This window comes from Mustela erminea, chromosome 5, assembly GCF_009829155.1.
Source record: "Mustela erminea isolate mMusErm1 chromosome 5, mMusErm1.Pri, whole genome shotgun sequence".
Lineage (NCBI taxonomy): Eukaryota > Metazoa > Chordata > Mammalia > Carnivora > Mustelidae > Mustela > Mustela erminea.
Window position 1 is genome coordinate 109,699,221 of NC_045618.1, and position 18,516 is coordinate 109,717,736.

The 18,516-nt window shown below is 38.3% G+C and overlaps 1 long non-coding RNA gene across 1 annotated transcript; it reads left to right on the plus strand.

The window, feature by feature from the left end:
* The first annotated feature begins 1,885 nt into the window (after positions 1 to 1,885).
* LOC116590017 lies at positions 1,886 to 6,428 on the plus strand. The gene is made up of 3 exons (XR_004285487.1): positions 1,886 to 1,958; positions 3,273 to 3,358; positions 6,219 to 6,428. It is a non-coding gene; the product is annotated as an uncharacterized LOC116590017 (long non-coding RNA).
* Positions 6,429 to 18,516: the final 12,088 nt, after the last annotated feature.

An 18,516-nucleotide genomic window follows, 5' to 3' on the forward strand; every position in this document is an offset into this window, starting at 1 on the left:
ATTATGCCTCCATCAGAAAGGATGAATACCCAACTTTTGTAGCAACATGGATGGGACTGGAAGAGATTATGCTGAGTGAAATAAGTCAAGCAGAGAGAGTCAATTATCATATGGTTTCACTTATTTGTGGAGCATAACAAATATCATGGAGGACAAGGGTTGTTAGAGAGAAGAAGGGAGTTGGGGTAAATTGGAAGGGGAGGTGAATCATGAGAGACTATGGACTCTGAAAAACAATCAAAGGGGTTTGAAGTGGCGGGGGTTTGGGAGGTTTGGGTACCAGGTGGTGGGTATTCTAGAGGGCATGGATTGCATGGAGCACTGGGTGTGGTGCAAAAATAATGAATACTGTTTTTCTGAAAATAAATAAATTAATTTAATTTAAAAAATCAAATAAAAAGAAGTGTTATCACAAACACATAGTGAGGGACTTTCTACCAAATACCTGACCTGTACTCTTAAAAGGTGTTAAGTTTAAATATAGGAAAAGGCTAAGAAACTATTTTAAATAAAACAAAGCTGAAATTAAATGTAATGCTTGATTTTGAATTGAGTTTTCAAATCAAAAAGAGTTATAAAGGACATTACTGGAATGGTTGATGCAGTTTAAACATGGCTATGGATTAGATTAGAGTATTACAACAGGGTTAAATATCTAATTATTTTCTTGATACTACAGTCATTTAAGAGAAGGCCTTTGTTCCTGGGAAATGTATAGTGACATATTCAGGGATAATAGGATATGATATCTCCCAATTACTCTCAAACTCAGTCATACATATGCAAAGAAAGAGAATGATAAAACAAATTTAGCAAAGTATAAACATTAGTCAATCTAATTAATATATGGAATTCCTTATACTACTTTTACAACTTTTTAATAAATTCAGTATTAAGGTTGTACAAAACATCTTAAGTTGCTGTTATCCTAAGTCCTGTAAGCAGCTTCTCATTGCTCTTAAAAGATTAAATTTATTGACATGGCCTAAGGAAAGACCCTATCAGATGTAACCCATAGTTTGCTTTCTTCTGCTTCTTTCTGTTACATCATAATGGTCTTATTTTTGTCATTTACACCCTCAGACTCTTATACGGCAGTGTCTTTGTAAATGCTCTTCCCCTTACCCAGGTCTCTTATCTTTCCAGTTACTTCTTATGTGTGGGAAGATTATAGAACAAGAGCACACAGAGGCTATTTAGAATTTGCTATAGCAGTAAAGTCAGGTCACTTTCACTTGTACTTGGCAGGGACTCAAAGGTAGACAAAGGATTGGGACAGCTTTGTAGTGGAGAAAAGGGAAGTCTTCAAATGTCTAAATTGTAGGTTGTTGGCATGGGGGAACTGAAAGTAGGTTAATTAGCCATGAGGATTCTTAAATGATTGTTTGGGAAACACATTTGACCTTCTCTGGTTGGTCCTGAATTGGCAGTAGGAGTGACAATTAGGGAAGACATAGACAGGCCTGTCTAGTCTGAATCTATTGTAGCAGAGGTTGTGGTTTAGCAGCTTGGTTGCTGAAGAGGTTGTGGACAGAGTTCTGTTGTCATACATTGTTTAGCCATTGATTGAAACTCTATTCAGTTTCAGTTTCCCCTTTGGGTTAGTCTCTCACTTGTGAGAGGTTGATTAATTTAGGAAATGTTGGAAATCCAGATTTTTACCCCTCAAGAATTCTTTAGCTGTCTCCAGAGTCAATTGTATTGTAAGGTCTTCCAGTTGTGTTGTTGTTGTATCAACATGGTGATCATCTCATTAGGGCGTGGTTGCACAGAAGCACTTAACACCCTGGGTAGAATGCACCAGAGAACCCTCATGACCAATATGACATAAACAAGACCAATAATCCCTTTAAGATGCTTCAGAACCAGAAACTCTAGTTTGTAGTTTCCCTGCAGAGGCCAAGAGACCAAATTTGCTAGGGATTGAGGCTCAACCTTTGTCAAGCAGAGTTTTCAAGGTGAGATATAGCCTGCTCTACCATATCTGTTTCATTGATCCAAATACTGAGAGAAATATTTGCAGTGGAGTAGTTACCATCATTAGTAGCCAAGAAAAAATCTAAAGCAATGTCCATCGTTACTTGTACCAACAAATTGAGACTGATCTGTAGTCCATTTAGGGAAGAAGTGGCATCATTAATAACTTCTGCTAGAGTTAGTGACAAGTTTCTTTGCATTTTTTTTCTTCTCTTTCTTAATGATCCCTACTGTTGGCAACACTGCTGTGATTGTTTGCATAAAAAATGAGTCAATAATTTCCCAATAGAGCTTGTGTTTGAGTTGGAATTTTCAGCCTTGGTGATTTATAGAATGAGGGCTTCTTTGTACAGGTTAAGTCTTAGAATATTCTTCCAAAAGTGCATGAAGTGTTAGTCTGAGGCGAATAGGACTAAGCATCCTAGATATAAAGGAAGTAATATCTCAATTGTTCCATGAAGAACCAGGAAACATAGTAGTTGTTCATGACATGAGGTAAGAACCAAGGTCTTATATTAGCTGTGTTTCATATTTGAATCTTTATTTGTTTTTTCCTGGTTATAAGTGATTGGTTTACTGCCCTATCAGGGTTGTTGAATTCAGCTTATCTACATTATGATCAATAGACTGTAATACTTCATTTTTTTCTGAAAGAGAAGGACTGTAGCAAAGACGCAGATTGATTTTTTTAAGGTCAGTTGTCCATAAAGTTGCAAGTAGAAATGCTATCTGCTCTAATTCCCTATAGTTTCATTTGATGAGACTAGAATTACCCAGAGGTTTTTATAATTGGGTTCTGGTTATGAATGACATATCAAGCAGTTGGTAAGTTGGCAATGGCTACTGTCTGGAATAATCAGAGAAAGGCATAGAATGAATATGTTCTGACCTAACCATTATAAAAAGGAGAGAGATAAAGGGTCATTCCTGGTGGACAGCAATCAAATATCTTATAAAATGAGAAGAGGATACAAGATGAAAACCAAAGCAGGAAGGAAAGGTCTTAGTGTGATGTCTTGGGTAGAACTGTCACTATGAGAGGTCATTTTCTTATTTCAAAGATCTTCAGTCATCTGTCCACTTTCAAAAATCAGATGCCTCTAGAGGATCTCTGAGAATCCTGAGTGTGAATCCTTTATTGGAGTAATATTCCAATTGTGTGGAATTCTGGGTTGTTTTAGTTGTGAACTATGCATTCAAGGATTGACTCTCTGGGGTTAACTGTTATATTGTTGTTAACAGTACTGTCAACAGGGTTCAAGAGCATTTTTTTTTTCCCCTGGTATCTCTTCGAGGAGATGAAATCTTCTGATTGAAGATCCTTTAGAAGCTTTTTAAGAAGATCTGGGAGGGTGGGCCAAATCTGTTGGTAGTAGGAATGGTAAGTACCTGAGTCCCTTGCAATTTTTTGCCATGTTTAAGTGTAGCAGAGAAGAGTCTAGTATCAGAGGTGAATTCCCTAAACACATGGTGTATTTATTATAAGACCTATTAAAGAACCCAAGTTTCATGTGTTGCCTTGATATCTTTGAGCCTCCAGGGTCCTTAAAGACCTAGCTATGAGTTCTGACAGCTATCTTCTTCTGTGTAGTGGGAAAAGCCTTCCACCCAGCTGGTTACCTATCAGCTGCACCACCAGCAGCCGCTTATCCAGTCCCCAACTTGATGAGTTTTACCTCCCTGACAGTCTTTGAAATTGTCTAAACAAGCCAATCACATCCTCCTGCAGGAAGCAAAAGTCACCTACCCTGGAAAGCTTTGCCTTCCACAGTTTGTGGCGGTTCACTCTATTTGTATGCACAGCCTTGATATGGTCCTACATGGAATCTGATATTTTCCTTCTCCAGGTTGTAAGTGTATGTGACTAATAAACTGCTATAAATTCCATCTGTTCAGTGCCAAGTGTTATGGGTTCATCATCTCATACTACTTAGGGCAGAGGATTTTTTTCACCAATGGAGTGAATAGAACATGGTCAGAATATGTGGGCCTTCTAATTACCAATTCATTGGGGGATAACTGTTCCTCTGAGGGCCATTTGGGATACTGGAAGTGGCTTTGCTAAGGTAGCTCAAGGTTTTTTGAGTTTGCCTAATTTTAGTTTAAGGATGCCAGTACTTTCAGTCTTTCCAGAGATTATGGTTGATGATGGTAGGATAGTTTTTGGCTAAAGGTAAAATGTTAGAGCTCTTTTATAATGGTTCTCATAAAGTATAAACTTTAGTCATTTAAAATTAAGCCCAGATTGGAAATGCAAAACCATTCAGAATTATAGTGACTTAAGGGCTATAGCTCTTGGATGAGAAATCGACGACAAATAACTGAAACCTATTTTGGAGGATAAAAGCTGGATACAATCCATCTGAAGATATTTAAATGGCTTTTACAGAGTCAAAGGTACAAACTTGCATTTATAAATGTCATGAGATATAATGTGCAGCATGGCAACTATAGTTAATAATAGCGTATTGCATATCTGAGAGTTGCTAAGAGTAAATCTTCAAAGTTCTCATCACAAGAAAATAATTCTGTAAGGTGACAGATGCTAACTAGACTTACTCTGATCGTTTTGCAATATATCTATATATCTGTATATCTATATTTCAAATAATTTTGTATACTTGAAACTAAGATAGTGTTGTTTGTCAACTATACCTCAAATAAAGAAGCAAACTATCAGGAAGTATGATTACAGTGAAAAGTTCCTTAACTTGTTTAGTTTTGATAGGCCTTGTTTCCAGTGCTTCCCAAAGGCTTATAGTACTCCAAAAGCATACCTGTTGTCTGCACATATCCTTACTCTCTGGTCTTCAGCTAGCTGGCAAGCTCTAATAAGTGCACCGAGTTCTGCCATCTAGGCATAGTTTACCTTGGGTAGAGGTCTATGGTTTTTTAATTTTTAAATTTTTAAAAAAATTATGTTCAATTAGGAGGTCTATGTTTTAAAGGAGAGCTTAAATTACTGATAGCAGAGCTTGCTTAATAACCCCCTCCCCAGTTCCAGTTTTGAGGCATGATCCAACAACAAAAGAATACTAGATCTGGATTCAGAATATGAGTCTCTAATCAACCTGATTAAGTGACAGGAAGTTTCCTGGCTGAGGAAAGATGATCATGAGTTTCCCTGACTGTGATAGAGATAGGGGAGTGATGGAGTTCACGTAGTACAGCCATGGATAGTATGTGAAAGAGAGTAGCAGGATGTCATAAGAAGGTAATTGCTGGATGAGAGTGTTGTGTATTCTCAGTAGTGATGTCTACGTTGCATGAAGAAACATTAGGTTAGGTGGGGAACCTAGAACTAGCTCAAAAGAAGCATCAACAAGTTTTAAAGCAGAAACTGTTTCTCTAAAAAAAGTTGCCTTTGGGCGCCTGGGTGGCTCAGTGGGTTAAGCCGCTGCCTTCGGCTCAGGTCATGATCTCAGGGTCCTGGAATCGAGGCCCGCATCGGGCTCTCTGCTCAGCAGGGAGCCTGATTCCCTCTCTCTCTCTCTCTGCCTGCCTCTCTGTCTACTTGTGATCTCTCTCTGTCAAGAAAATAAATAAAATCTTTAAAAAAAAAAAAGTTGCCTTTGCAACCGGGTCAACGGTGAGGCTATAGTGATGGGTTTTTGTTGGTTTTCATGAGCAAGACCCTTAAGAGTTTTAGCAGTTGGTTCATTCACAAGTAGACAAATGAGCTTTTAGTACTTAGGGGTGTCTAGAGAAGGAGGCTGTTAAGACGTTTTAGGTTATGGAAGCCTTATTTACACTTGGGTTGCCATAGTGAAGTGTCTCTCACTGAGGAGTTAGTCAATTAATAAAGAGGTATTTCAGTCCCAGGAATATTTGGCCCTCCCTGGTTGCAATATCCAGTTAAGCCTAGAAATCCCTTGAATTGTTGTTTTGCAGAGTTTGGATATTGTCTAATCTATTAGGAGAGTATGATTTTCCACCTAAGATGGGGCATGCCTGATATAACAGATGGAATTTTGATATAATCTGTCCTTTGAAACTTTGCCTTTTTCCTACTATGGCTAAGAACAAGTAAATAAAATTCTTTTTAGAGGCTTCTTCTTCTTCTTCTTCTTCTTTTTTTTTTTCCTAAGCAAGTGGGAAATCCATTTACATATTGTATCATCATTGAGTTACAAGGTAAATGTAGGTGGCTTCTATGTCTCAATTGAGTAAGTGAGGTAAAATAGGAGGGGACTTCATTGAACCCCTGTGCATAACTAAGTATATTTTTGTCCTTTCTAAAGGTGAGAAGGGAGAAGGTGTTGATTCTTCTGTTCCAGCGGCACACAGAGCGAAGACCAGTTAACTACAGTGATGCAAGTGGTTTCAGTGGAATTGATGACAGATGTTTATTTGGGTGAGGTACTACTGGAAATTGGGGGATAATAATTTGGTTGATGACCCTGAGTTCTCAAAAAATTCAATTCCCTCATCCCTTTGGTTTCTTGAAGAATGGGAGCATTAAAAGAACCTTCTGGAGAGTCCAAGAAGACCTTTAAATTTTTTTTTTTTTTTTTTAGTATATCTGACAAACAGTGTTGCAGGTATACAACATAGTGATTCAACTTCTCTATACTTGGTGTTACACTCACCACAAGTGTAGCTACCATCTGTCACAATACAACATTATGGCAGTACAACTGACTATATTCCCTATGCAGTGCCTTTATTCCTGTGACCTATTCATCCCATAACTGCAAGCCTATATCATCCACTGTCCTTCACTCATTTTGCCCATCCACCAACCCCTCCCCTTTGGCAACCATTGGTCTGTATTTATAGGTCTGATTCTACTTTTTGTTTATTCATTTTTCTTTAGATACCACATGAGTGAAATCCTATGGTCATTGTCTTTCTTAGTCTTATTTCACTCAGCATAATACTCCTTAGGTCCATGCATGTTGTTAAAAATGGGAAAATTTCATACTTGGAGGATGCATAATATTGCATTGCCTATAAATACTACATTTTCCTTATCCATTCATCTTACAATATCCATACATCTTCCATATTTTGGTTATTGTAAATATTGTCGCAATAAACAAAGGAGTGCATATATCTTTCTGAATTCATGTTTTCATTTTCTTTGGTGTAAAGTCCTTCAACTATATGTGTGATCTTTCTTTTCTTCTGGCTTTAAGGAATATTGAGAAATTTTAGGTATACAACTTGATGGGATCTATATGAACTTCAGTAGTTTTTTTGGTAAAAGTTTTCATATGTCAGTGAAATTTTTAGCCAATAAAGTGAGACTTTTATTTTGGGTATGCATCAAATATAGCAGAGCAAGCAAAGGTATATTCAGAACAGACACAACTTGATTATGAATGGAGGAATTCTCTGGAACTCTCCAAGTTCGCCTTTGGGTATGCATTTAATAATACAATTCCATTTGCAAAACATGTCTCTCCTTATTAAATTTTGCAGATGTGGTATCACAAAGCCAGGAGAAATGTTCTTCAGTCAAGGTCTGCAGTGTTTGAGTTAAGGGCTGGGCAATAGAAAAATATGTGGGTTATTTGAAATAGCTGCTAACTGTTTAGTATGCTTACTCCTAGGAGGAGGCTGAGCAAGGGTGTTAATGCAGAAAGAGTCGCACTTGTCTGTACCAGAGATTGATGTGGTTGACTATATTCATCGTCAGTTCACTTTGAATGTTTAGGTGTTAGGATTTGGTTAGTTTTTTCCTTCCTCAGAACACCCTCATTGATCTAAATGGAGGGGTTTGGGTTTGGTTTGGTTTTTATTTGTCAGATGGAGCAGTCTCTTTTTAGTGTTCTTTTTGTTTACACTATCTAAAAGTGTCCTTGTCAATAGGTAGTTGGTTGGAAATTGGGCCACCTAACTGTTTGATCTGCAGGGCCGTAAGTTTATTTTGAGTGCAGTGGTTTTTTTTTTTTTTTTTTTTTTTTTTTTTTGTTCTAAAGCCTTTTCAAAATGTCCTGCCAGGTGTTGAATGTGAAGCACTATGCCGAACATAATACAAACATAAATGAGCAAATATTAAATGAACAAGACATTGTCTCTGTTTTCCAGGACTTTAATATCTAAGAAGATGCATTTAAAGCTTGCTTTGGGTTCAGATTTCTTTTTTGAGCTTTTATAAATTCAAGGAAATGGAGATTGGATAGATTTGGACCTTATTGGATTTTAAGCCAGTAAACTGGGCTTAAAATGTGGGAAGGCCCAGCAAACAGAAATCAAACCATACATTTAATGTAAATAAACATGTAATTCATGTAAAACTACCTTAGTAGGACTGTAATGTGTGCATGCTCAAAAGCATCAGTGTTGTATATTTTTTTAAGTTTTTTTTTTATTAAATTGACTTATTTATTTTCAGAAAAACAGTATTCATTATTTTTTCACCACACCCAGTGCTCCATGCAATCCGTGCCCTCTAGAATACCCACCACCTGGTACCCCAACCTCCCAAACCCGCGCCACTTCAAACCCCTTTGATTGTTTTTCAGAGTCCATAGTCTCTCATGATTCACCTCCCCTTCCAATTTACCCCAACTCCCTTCTTCTCTCTAACAACCCTTGTCCTCCATGATATTTGTTATGCTCCACAAATAAGTGAAACCATATGATAATTGACTCTCTCTGCTTGACTTATTTCACTCAGCATAATCTCTTCCAGTCCCATCCATGTTGCTACAAAAGTTGGGTATTCATCCTTTCTGATGGAGGCATAATACTCCATAGTGTATATGGACCACATCTTCCTTATCCATTCGTCCGTTGAAGGGCATCTTGGTTCTTTCCACAGTTTGGCGACCGTGGCCATTGCTGCTATAAACATTGGGGTACAGATGGCCCTTCTTTTCACTACATCTGTATCTTTGGGGTAAATACCCAGGAGTGCAATTGCAGGGTCATAGGGAAGTTCTACTTTTAATTTCTTGAGGAATCTCCACACTGTTCTCCAAAGAGGCTGCACCAACTTGCATTCCCATCAACAGTGGAAGAGGGTTTCCCTTTCTCCACATCCTCTCCAACACATGTTGTTTCCTGTTTTGTTAATTTTGGCCATTCTAACTGGTGTAAGGTGATATCTCAATGTGGTTTTAATTTGAATCTCCCTGAGGCCTAGTGATGATGAACATTTTTTCATGTGTCTGATAGCCATTTGTATGTCTTGATTGGAGAAGTGTCTGTTCATATCTTCTGCCGAATTTTTGATATGTTTGCCTGTTTTGTGTGTGTTGAGTTTGAGGTGTTCATTATAGATCCTGGATATCAACCTTTTGTCTGTACTGTCATTTGCAAATATCTTCTCCCATTCCGTGGGTTGCCTCTTTGTTTTTTTGCTGTTTCCTTTGCTGTGCAGAAGCTTTTGATCTTGATGAAGTCCCAAAAGTTTATTTTCGCTTTTGTTTTCTTTGCCTTTGGAGACATATCTTGAAAGAAGCTGCTGTGGCTGATATCGAAGAGATTACTGCCTATGTTCTCCTCTAGGAGTCTGATGGATTCCTGTCTCACGTTGAGGTCTTTTATCCATTTAGAGTTTATCTTTGTGTACGGTGTAAGAGAATGGTCGAGTTTCATTCTTCTACTTATAGCTGTCCAGTTTTCCCAGCACCATTTATTGAAGAGACTGTCTTTTGCCCACTGTATATTTTTTCCTGTTTTGTCGAAGATTAATTGACCATAGAGTTGAGGGTCCATATCTGGGCTCTCTACTCTGTTCCACTAGTCTATGTGTCTGTTTTTATGCCAGTACCATGCTGTCTTGGTGATCACAGCTTTGTAATAAAGCTTGAAATCAGGTAATGTGATGCCCCCAGCTTTATTTTTGTTTTTCAACATTTCCTTAGTGATTCGGGGTCTCTTCTGATTCCATACAAATTTTTGGATTATTTGCTCCAGCTCTTTGAAGAATACCGGTGGAATTTTGATCAGAATGGCATTAAAAGTATAGATTGCTCTAGGTAGTATAGACATTTTAACAACGTTCATTCTTCCGATCCAAGAGCATGGAATGGTCTTCCATCTTTTTGTGTCTTCTTCAATTTCTTTCATGAGTGTTCTGTAGTTCCTCAAGAACAGATCCTTTACCTCTTTGGTTAGGTTTATTCCCAGGTATCTTATGGTTCTTGGTGCTATAGTAAATGGAATTGATTCTCTAATTTCCCTTTCTGTATTTTCATTGTTAGTCTATAAGAAAGCCACTGATTTCTGCACATTGACTTTGTATCCTGCCATGTTACTGAATTGCTGTATGAGTTCTAGTAGTTTGGGGGTGGAGTCATTTGGGTTTTCCACATAAAGAATCATGTCATCTGCGAATAGAGAGAGTTTGACTTCTTCATTTCCAATTTGGATACCTTTTATTTCTCTTTGTTGTCTGATTGCTGTTGCTAGGACTTCTAATATTATGTTGAACACGAGTGGTGAAAGTGGGCATCCTTGTCTTGTTCTTGATCTCAACGGGAAGGCTGCAAGCTTTTTCCCATTGAGGATGATATTTGCTGTGGGTCTTTCATAGATTTGATGAGGTTCAGGAATGTTCCCTCTATCCCTATACTTTGAAGCTTTTTAATCAGGAATGGATGCTGGATTTTGTCAAATGCTTTTTCTGCATCAATTGAGAGGACCATGTGGTTCTTCTCTCTTCTCATATTAATTTGTTGTATCACATTGATTGATTTACGAATGTTGAACCATCCTTGTAGCCCAGGAATGAATCCCACCTGATCATGGTGGATAATCTTTTTAATGTGCTGTTGGATCCTCTTGGCTAGGATCTTGTTGAGAATCTTAGCATCCATATTCATCAGTGATATTGGTCTGAAATTCTCCTTTTTGGTAGGGTCTTTGCCTGGTTTGGGGATCAGGGTAATGCTGGCTTCATAGAAAGAGTCAGGAAGTTTTCCTTCTGCTTCAGTTTTTTGAAACAGCTTCAGGAGAATAGGTGTTATTTCTAATTTGAAAGTTTGGTAGAATTCCCCAGGGAATCTGTCAGGTCCTGGGGTCTTGTTTTTTGGGAGGTTTTTGATCCCTGCTTCAATCTCGTTTCTAGATATCTGTCTATTCAGGTTGTTGATTTCTTCCTGGTTCAATTTTGGTAGTTTATAGTTTTCCAGGAATGCATCCATTTCATCTAGGTTGCTAAGCTTATTGGCATATAACTGTTGATAATAACTTTTGATGATTGCTTCTACTTCCTTGGTGTTAGTTGTGATATCTCCCTTTTCATTCATAATTTTATGAATTTGGGCTTTCTCTCTTTTCTTTTGGATTAGTGTGGCCAATGGTTTATCAATCTTATTGATTCTTTCAAAAAACCAGCTTCTAGTTTCATTGATACGTTCTACTGTATCTCTGGTTTCTACCTCATTGATCTCAGCTCTAATCTTGATGATTTCCCTTCTTATGTGTGGAGTTGGTTTGATTTGTTGTTGATTCTCCAGTTCTTTAAGGTGTAGAGACAGCTGGTGTATTCTAGATTTTTCAATTTTTTTGAGGGAGGCTTGGATGGCTATGTATTTCCCCCTTAGGACCGCCTTTGTTGTATCCCATAGGTTTTGGACCGATGTGTCTTCATTCTCATTGGTTTCCATGAATTGTTTCAGTTCTTCTTTGATCTTCTGGTTGATCCAAGCATTCTTAAGCAAGGTGGCCTTTAGCTTCCAGGTGTTTGAGTTACTTCTAAACTTTTCCTTGTGATTGAGGTCCAGTTTCAAAGCATTGTGATCTGAGAATATGCAGGGAATAATCTCAGTCTTTTGGTATCGGTTGAGTCCTGATTTGTGACCCAGTATGTGGTCTGTTCTGGAGAAGGTTCCGTGTGCACTTGAGAAGAATGAGTATTCTGTTGTTTTAGGGTGGAATGTTCTGTATATATCTATGAGGTCCATCTGGTCCAATGTGTCATTCAATGCTCTTGTTTCTTTATTGATTTTCTGCTTTGATGATCTATTTTTGAGAGAGGCATGTTAAGATCTCCTACGATTAGTGTATTCATATCAATATGACTCTTTATCTTGATTAACAGTTTTCTTAAGTAATTGGCTGCTCCCATATTGGGAGCATAGATATTTACAATTGTTAGATCATCTTGGTGGATAGTCCCTTTAAGGATTATGTAGCGTCCTTCTGTATCTCTGACTACAGTCTTTAGTTTAAAGTCTAACTTATCTGATATGAGAATCGCTACCCCAGCCTTCTTTGGAGGCCCATTGGCATGAAAGATGCTTCTCCATCCCTTCACTTTTAGTCTGGGTGTATCTTTAGGTTCAAAATGGGTCTCTTGTAGACAACATATGGATGGGTCCTGTCGTTTTATCCAATCTGCAACCCTGTGCTGTTTTATGGGTGCATTTAGGCCATTCACATTGAGAGTACTTATTTGTAGATACGTTTTTATTGACATTGAGTTACCTTTGAAATCTTTCTTTCTGTGGACTGTCTCTATATTTCTGTTCAATGCTATTCTTGGGCTTTTTCCTCCTTTAAAGAAGCCCCCTTAATATTTCCTGCAGTATCGGCTTGGTGGTTGCATAGTCTTTTAAGCCTTGCTGGTCCTGGAAACTCTTTATCTCTCCATCCATTTTGAATGTCGGTCTTGCTGGATAAAAGTATTCTTGGCTGCATGTTCTTCTCATTTAGTGCCCTGAATATATATTGCCGGCCTTTTCTGGCTTGCTAGGTCTCTGTGGACAGGTCTGACGTTATTCTGATGGGCTTCCCTCTGTAAGTAAGGAGCTTCTTTGCCCTGGCGGCTTTCAAGAGATTATACCTACAATTATAATTCCTCAATTTGACTATCAGGTGTCGTGATGTTTTTTTGGAATGTATAATCTTGGGTGGAGATCGTTCAGCCTCTAGTACATGAATGCTGGTTCCATTCGCGAGATTGGGAAAATTTTCATGAAGGACTTATTCCACTATATCTTCTAGACTTCTTTCTTTCTCCTCCCCTTCAGGGATTCCAATAATTCTGATGTTAGAACGCTTCATGGCATCATTTATTTCCCTGATTCTGTTTTCGTGGTTTCTAAGCTGTTTGTTCCTGGCTTCCTCCTGATCCTTTCTATCTCTTTGTCCTCCAGATTGCTAATTCTATCTTCTGTCTCAGTTACCCTAGCTTTGAGAGAGTTTAGATTAGATTGGAACTCATTGAGAGCATTGTGAAACTCCTCCCCAGTAGCTTTAAGGTCTTCCCTAACATTGTGAACATCCTGTCTGGTCGCTTTCAGTTCAGCCCTAATCAATTCCGTTTTGGTCAACCATGGCTTTCTCCAACCTAGCTATTGCCTGGAAAATTGTTAGCCTGAATTCTCTTTCCGACATATTGTCTATGTTGATAGCCTTTAGCTCTCTTCCAGAAGGCCCATCCTCTGTATTTTTCTTCTTTTTTTTTTTTAAATTTTTTATTTTTTATAAACATATATTTTTATCCCCAGGGGTACAGGTCTGTGAATCACCAGGTTTACACACTTCACAGCACTCACCAAAGCACATACCCTCCCCAATGTCCATAATCCCACCACCTTCTCCCAACCTCCCTCCCCCCAGCAACCCTCAGTTTGTTTTGTGAGATTAAGAGTCACTTAGGGTTTGTCTCCCTCCCAATTCCATCTTGTTTCATTGATTCTTCTTCTACCCACTTAAGCCCCCATGTTGCATCACCACTTACTCATATCAGGGAGATCATATGATAGTTGTCTTTCTCCACTTGACTTATTTTGCTAAGCATGATATGCTCTAGTTCCATCCATGTTGTCGCAAATGGCAAGATTTCATTTCTTTTGATGGCTGCATTGTATTCCATTGTGTATATATACCACATCTTCTTGATCCATTCATCTGTTGATGGAAATCTAGGTTCTTTCCATAGTTTGGCTATTGTGGACATTGCTGCTATAAACATTCGGTTGCATGTGCCCCTTTGGATCACTACGTTTGTATATTTAGGGTAAATACCCAGTAGTGCTATTGCTGGGTCATAGGGCAGTTCTATTTTCAACATTTTGAGGAACCTCCATGCTGTTTTCCAGAGTGGTTGCACCAGCTTGCATTCCTACCAGCAGTGTAGGAGGGTTCTCCTTTCTCCGCATCCTCGCCAGCATCTGTCATTTCCTGACATGTTGATTTTAGCCATTCTGACTGGTGTGAGTTGATACCTCATTGTGGTTTTGATTTGTATTTCCCTGATGCCCAGTGATATGGAGCACTTTTTCATGTGTCTGTTGGCCATCTGGATGTCTTCTTTGCAGAAATGTCTGTTCATGTCCTCTGCCCATTTCTTGATCGGATTATTTGTTCTTTGGGTGTTGAGTTTGCTAAGTTCTTTATAGATTTTGGACACTAGTCCTTTATCTGATATGTCGTTAGCAAATATCTTCTCCCATTCTGTCAGCTGTCTTTTGATTTTATTAACTGTTTCCTTTGCCGTGCAAAAGCTTTTGATCTTGATGAAATCCCAATAGTTCATTTTTGCCCTTGCTTCCCTTGCCTTTGGCGTTGTTCCTAGGAAGATGTTGCTGCGGCTGAGGTTGAAGAGGTTGCTGCCTGTGTTCTCCTCAAGGATTTTGATGGATTCGTTTTGCACATTGAGGTCCTTCATCCATTTTGAGTCCATTTTTGTGTGTGGTGTAAGGAAATGGTCCAATTTCATTTTTCTGCATGTGGCTGTCCAATTTTCCCAGCACCATTTATTGAAGAGGCTGTCTTTTTTCCATTGGACATTCTTTCCTGCTTTGTCGAAGATGAGTTGACCATAGAGTTGAGGGTCTATTTCTGGGCTCTCTATTCTGTTCCATTGATCTATGTGTCTGTTTTTGTGCCAGTACCATGCTGTCTTGATGATGACAGCTTTGTAATAGAGCTTGAAGTCCGGAATTGTGGTGCCACCAACTTTGGCTTTCTTTTTCAATATCCCTTTGGCTATTCGAGGTCTTTTCTGGTTCCATATAAATTTTAGAATTATTTGTTCCATTTCTTTGAAAAAGATGGATGGTACTTTGATAGGAATTGCATTAAATGTGTAGATTGCTTTAGGTAGCATAGACATTTTCACAATATTTATTCTTCCAATGCAGGAGCATGGAACATTTTTCCATTTCTTTGTGTCTTCCTCAATTTCTTTCATGAGTACTTTATAGTTTTCTGAGTATAGATTCTGTGCCTCTTTGGTTAGGTTTATTCCTAGGTATCTTATGGTTTGGGGTGAAATTATAAATGGGATGGACTCCTTAATTTCTCTTTCTTCTGTCTTGTTGTTGGTGTAGAGAAATGCAACTGATTTCTGTGCATTGATTTTATATCCTGACACTTTACTGAATTCCTGTACAAGTTCTGGCAGTTTTGGAGTGGAGTCTTTTGGGTTTTCCACATATAGTATCATATCATCTGCGAAGAGTGATAATTTGACTTCTTCTTTGCTGATTTGGATGCCTTTAATTTCCTTTTGTTGTCTGATTGCTGAGGCTAGGACCTCTAGTACTATGTTGAATAGCAGTGGTGATAATGGACATCCCTGCCGTGTTGCTGACCTTAGCGGAAAAGCTTTCAGTTTTTCTCCATTGAGAATGATATTTGCGGTGGGTTTTTCATAGATGGCTTTGATGATATTGAGGTATGTGCCCTCTATCCCTACACTTTGAAGAGTTTTGAGCAGGAAGGGATGCTGTACTTTGTCAAATGCTTTTTCAGCATCTATTGAGAGTATCATATGGTTCTTGTTCTTTCTTTTATTGATGTGTTGTATCACATTGACTGATTTGCGGATGTTGAACCAACCTTGCAGCCCTGGAATAAATCCCACTTGGCCGTGGTGAATAATCCTTTTAATGTACTGTTGAATCCTATTGGCTAGTATTTTGGTGAGAATTTTCGCATCTGTGTTCATCAAGGATATTGGTCTATAGCTCTCTTTTTGATGGGATCCTTGTCTTGTTTTGGGATCAAGGTGATGCTGGCCTCATAAAATGAGTTTGGAAGTTTTCATTCCATTTCTATTTTTTGGAACAGTTTCAGGAGAATAGGAATTAGGTTTTCTTTAAATGTTTGGTAGAATTCCCCTGGGAAGCCGTCTGGCCCTGGGCTTTTGTTTGTTTGGAGATTTTTAATGACTGTTTCAATCTCCTTACTGGTTATGGGTCTGTTCAGGCTTTCTATTTCTTCCTGGTTCAGTTGTAGTAGTTTATAAGTTTCTAGGAATGCATCCATTTCTTCCAGATTGTCAAATTTGTTGGCGTAGAGTTGCTCATAGTATGTTCTTATAATAGTTTGTATTTCTTTGGTGTTAGTTGTGATCTCTCCTCTTTCATTCATGATTTTATTTATTTGGGTTCTTTCTCTTTTCCTTTTGATAAGTCGGGCCAGGGGTTTATCAATTTTATTAATTCTTTCAAAGAACCAGCTCCTAGTTTCGTTGATTTGTTCTATTGTTTTTTTGGTTTCTATTTCATTGATTTCTGCTCTGATCTTTATGATTTCTCTTCTCCTGCTGGGCTTAGGGTTTCTTTCTTGTTCTTTCTCCAGCTCCTTTAGGTGTAGGGTTAGGTTGTGTACCTGAGTCCTTTCTTGTTTCTTGAGAAAGGCTTGTACCGCTATATATTTTCCTCTCAGGACTGCCTTTGTTGTGTCCCACAGATTTTGAACCGTTGTATTTTCATTATCATTTGTTTCCATGATTTTTTTGAATTCTTCTTTAATTTCCCGGTTGACCCATTCATTCTTTAGAAGGATGCTGTTTAGTCTCCATGTATTTGGGTTCTTTCCAAACTTCCTTTTGTGGTTGAGTTCTAGCTTTAGAGCATTGTGGTCTGAAAATATGCAGGGAATGATCCCAATCTTTTGATACCGGTTGAGTCCTGATTTAGGACCGAGGATGTGATCTATTCTGGAGAATGTTCCATGTGCACTAGAGAAGAATGTGCATTCTGTTGCTTTGGGATGAAATGTTCTGAATATATCTGTGATGTCCATCTGGTCCAGTGTGTCGTTTAAGGCCTTTATTTCCTTGCTGATCTTTTGCTTGGATGATCTGTCCATTTCAGTGAGGGGAGTGTTAAAGTCCCCTACTATTATTATATTATTGTTGATCTGTTTCTTTGATTTTGTTATTAATTGGTTTATATAGTTGGCTGCTCCCACGTTGGGGGATAGATATTTAAAATTGTTAAATCTTCTTGTTGGACAGACCCTTTGAGTATGATATAGTGTCCTTCCTCATTTCTTATTATAGTCTTTAGCTTAAAATCTAATTGATCTGATATAAGGATTGCCACTCCTGCTTTCTTCTGATGTCCATTAGCATGGTAAATTCTTTTCCACCCCCTCACTTTAAATCTGGAGGTGTCTTCGGGCTTAAAATGAGTTTCTTGGAGGCAACATATAGATGGGTTTTGTTTTTTTATCCATTCTGATACCCTGTGTCTTTTGACAGGGGCATTTAGCCCATTAACATTCAGGGTAACTATTGAGAGATATGAATTTAGTGCCATTGTATTGCCTGTAAGGTGACTGTTACTGTATATGGTCTCTGTTCCTTTCTGATCTACCACTTGTAGGCTCTCTCTTTGCTTAGAGGACCCCTTTCAATATTTCCTGTAGAGCTGGTTTGGTGTTTGCAAATTCTTTCAGTTGTTGTTTGTCCTGGAAGCTTTTAATCTCTCCTTCTATTTTCAATGATAGCCTAGCTGGATATAGTAGAGGGTTTCTCTAATATCTTCCATGCCTTTTTCAAGCCTGGCTAGAACCTTGAGAATTGTCATTCTGAACTCTAGATCTGACTATTACCAATGTCTGTATTGATTAGGTCCCTAGCCTTCGGTACTGCCTCTTGTTCTTTTTTTTTGTGGTGAATTTTTCCATCTTGTCATTTTGCCCAGATAAGGGTATATGAAGGTGCATGTAAAATACTAAATGGTGGCAACAACCCCAGGAAAATATGCTTTAACCAAATCAGAATAGATCCCAAATCGTGAGGGGGGAGAAAGGGGATAAAAAGAGGTTCAAAAAGGAAGAAAGGAATAAAAAAGAGAAAAAAAAAAGAAAGAAAAGAAAAGAATTTAAAAAAAAAGAAAACGAATAAAGAAAAATATAAAAAAGAAAAAATATATATATTAGATAAACTAGTTAAAAAACGTTAAAGAAGAAAAGGGTAAAAATTAAAAAAAAAAAATTTTACCCAAAGGCGAGAAAAAAGAAAAAAAAGAAAAAGAAAAAGAAAAAAATTAAATTAACTGCAAGACTAAAAAAAAAAAATCACAGAGAGAAAGCCATGAGTTCCGTGCTTTGCTTTCTCCTCCTCTGGAATTCTGCTGCTCTCCTTGGTATTGAAACCGCACTCCTTGGTAGGTGAACTTGGTCTTGGCTGGTTTTCTTGTTGATCTTCTGGGGAAGGGGCCTGGTGTAGTGATTCTCTAGTGTCTTTGCCCCAGGCGGAATTGCACCGGTCCTTACCAGGGGCCGGGCTAAGTAATCCGCTCGGGTTTGCTTTCAGGAGCTTTTCTTCCTGAGCGCTTTCCATAGAGTTCCGGAGGACGGGAATACAAATGGCGGCCTCCTGGTCTCCGGCCCGGAGGA